Consider the following 3,573-nt stretch of genomic DNA (forward strand, 5'->3'; position numbering starts at 1 on the left):
AAGAAGAGCAGAGGCCGTATACTATGTCAAGGTCTATACTGTACAGTTGTAACCTATGGCAGTTGCTCTCTTGTCTCAGTTCATGTGAAAGCAAGTCAAGGAGGCAATATATTACATGCACTTTTATTAAGAAGGGAATTTTCAAAGCTGTTTAACGTTGGTCTAACTGTTTCCATTGCAACCAGAAAGTTTTACTATTCACTTGCAGGAAGCCAAGCACTTCTGAGAACCTCACCATAAAACACCACCCTAAGTGACAGGAGAATAAGTGTAGCTTATAACATGCCCATATCGCACTTTAAGGTTGACACGGCGGCGTTCTAGGTCTCTATCCATGTTAAAAGGGCTGCTGCCCACTTTTTGCACAAGAGGTATCGCCGGTAGGGGAAGAAAGAACCTGAGAACTAAAATTGAAAGCACAGGAATAAAAATGTTGTAACAACACACTGAGGTACAGTAAATACTTCCCTACGCTTTACTGAGCGCTCTGTAACCCCATCTGCATGTGTGTTTGGTGATATTTTTATGTGGTCAGTAGAACCTGTCAAACAAAAATTTGAAAGTCAGCCAGCGAAAAGAGGTAACAGAGGTATTTACAGTTGAATGAGAGAGAAGAGGAGGTAAGAAAAAGAACATGAGTTCTAGTCTCCACCTCCCAAAGTGAATGAACACCCAAAGTAAAGAGAAATTAAAAGGGACACACTGCTCCCTTGAAACCAGACTGGAGTACTAGAAATCCAGAATGGAAAAGTGCTTGAGAAACAAGGTAAATATTCACTTGGATTTACTATTATCTACCAAGGCACTAGAGACATATTAAATAAACAGCTGTGCAATGTTGAAAATACTTCCAAGAAAATAAGAAAACCGTCAGTGTTGCCAAAAAGATAACATTAAAAAGGGAAACCTTGTAGTTAGTGATATTTACTCCAGGAGTGCATTGCTCTCCCTCAGTTTAGACAGGACCGGCTCTCCCACGCTACATGGCCTGGCCGAGGCCCCACTGGAGCCAATTCAGTTATTCTGGGGAAAGGTGTGTTAACAGCACCTGGCTCTAACCCCATTGTTTTGTGTTTAAATTCCCCTTACTGTACCACAACCTCATTTTTACATCTCACGCATATTTATGGTATCACTCACAGATACAATATTGATTTTACTTGGCCAATGGATGCTGAAGTGACACGCGATCATAAATACTTCCTTTTAGAGTATGTCTAAAGGATATCCTGAAAGTCTGATACCCATTAGGCACCTCAAAAGTGGTCCCTGAAGATCTCTAGTCACTTCACTTGTCCCTTTTCTCTGATGCTTAGGAAGTGCTGAGCATCACGCTGCATGCGGTTCACTACAAGAGACCTGCAGGGAAGGTCAAGCTTTTTCATACTAAGGATGGGATGCAGTCTGAAATCCAAGGCTGTGATCCTCTGATTTCGGGACAGGTTCAGCTACAAAGGCATGATTTCACATTTTCAAATCTGGAGCAACCCCTTAACTCCACTCGCACACACACATTGCTATGATGTTTCGCATGAGAGAAGCTGCACTTTTAAAAACGTTTGGGTGCCAAACCTCTGACCTGCGAGCTCACGTAGCACTGAGGAGTCCATACTCCAACCAAGAACCAGCCTCAAAGCTAAAATTCAGACCTCAGCCAGATTATAGCTTCAGAGCTATATTCATCCACCACCTGCTTGGCTCCTATACGGTACAACAAACCTGTTGGTACAACAAACTTGTTCCCTAACGTTGGTAAGACGCAATTTAGGATATAACATCACATGAACTTCACATTGCTTTTAGTACACACTGTTGACTGATGTTTTCCTGATGACAGCCTCAGCAAGACGTAGCCTTGTTCACTTGCTGAACATGCTTTCATCCAAATGGGCAGGGTTTGCCTCTGCCATGCCACTTGCTTTTGAACCTCTTAATTGTTTGCACGGTTTGTACAAAGATTCATTCTAACTAGATCTGGAGCCCGGGGTTCAGCAAAAGCCACTGTTTTACTTCTCAAGGCAGAGTTTTACTTCTCAAAGAAATGCAAGAATTTAAAACATTTCCACTTTTGCTGGAATATGTTATAAAAAACCATACACTTAAGTCTTCCCTTCACTTTCCAGTGCAGATTGCAGAAGGTGGAGTCAGCGTGAACTTGTGAGCAGTTCCCTGTAAAAGCACCTTGTTCCAGGCTGCAAGATGGTGAATACAAGGAAAGCTGCAAAAACATGGAGTAACACAGCTGGATCATTCTGCTAAGACTTTGTTTCTTTTCGGGGTCACCTGCTAAATCTAGCAGGTGCTTTATGTCCCCAGTCACTAGGATAGGTCTTAGCTGACAATCGATTTGCATGGGCTTGATTTTTTGTATGGAGGCAAAGGAAAGTGGTTAAAGAAGGTTGTTTGGGGGTCACTTTTCTTAACTCATGCAAGCCCCAGTTCAGTAAAGCACTTAAGCATGTCCTAATGCCCAAGATGTGCACTGCTGCACTGGAGCCATTATGTAGGAATCCCACGCAGTAATCAATTAACCCATTTTAGCAGGGCTAATCAGCCTGGGCATAGTGCCATGCTAGCACAACTGAACCTGAGCTAGTGTGTTGAGAACAAGCTCAGGTGTCTCTGTGGTTTGCTGATATCTCCTTGGGGATGTCTAACCAATAGCACAAGCTTGTCATGGTTGACGAATAGTTTTTGATTTCCCCTGTCCAAGTCCCGTTCAGTTTCCTCCTTTTTCCAATCATGGTGGGGTCTGTTGCCATCCTGCGTCCCCTAACATGGGCTTCATCTTCAGCTCAGACCTCTTTGTAGAGTCTCACACTCTGATTCTATCTAGCTCTTGCATAACATCTCTAAAATACAGTCCTACCCATGCACACCACTGAAGCTCCCACCCAAGCTCTTGCAACTTCCTCTGGTTTGATCAGTGTGATTGTTCCCTACTCAAATTCATCCCAAATGCTGCTGCAAAGGCCAGTCTCCTAGATCCTTCCTCTGCCCATGTCTTCGTCTCTTTGCACCTCTCCACTGCAACAACCAAATTATTCATCTTCATTCACAAGGTCCTTCATGGCCTCTCTCTTCCCCTACTTCATAGAATCACGGAGAAGTCGGGCTGGAAGGGACCTCCATAGGTTATCTAGTCCAACCTCCTTCTGAGATAGGATCATCCCTATGCAAACCATCCCATGCAAATCCACTGTCTAACCTCTTAGCAAAATTGCACTGGCAGCCTTGACACAACACAAGGCATAATACCCTAACCCTTCACAGATAAAGCCAGGAGGCCAGGGCATCCACGTCCACTGTTCAAATATTACTTCCGGCATGACGATTGGCCCTGATGCCAGCCTCCTTTGCCAGAATTCAATTTTGGTTGGATTGGTCTTTAAAAAGTACCTTCGTGCTTTCTCTGATGCTCCCCCTTGTGCTTGAGCTCTCCATAAACGTGTACAAAGCCGCTTCATAGTCCTCCTTCAAATCGCTCCTTAAAATTTTCTTTCATGATGCTTGCAGGCAACTTGACAAACGGTTAGGCTACTGATGCGTTGAGACTCCTGCCTCCTTTGTTCA

The sequence above is a fragment of the Alligator sinensis genome, unplaced genomic scaffold (genome assembly GCF_000455745.1).
Source record: "Alligator sinensis unplaced genomic scaffold, ASM45574v1 scaffold301_2, whole genome shotgun sequence".
Classification (NCBI taxonomy): Eukaryota; Metazoa; Chordata; order Crocodylia; family Alligatoridae; genus Alligator; species Alligator sinensis.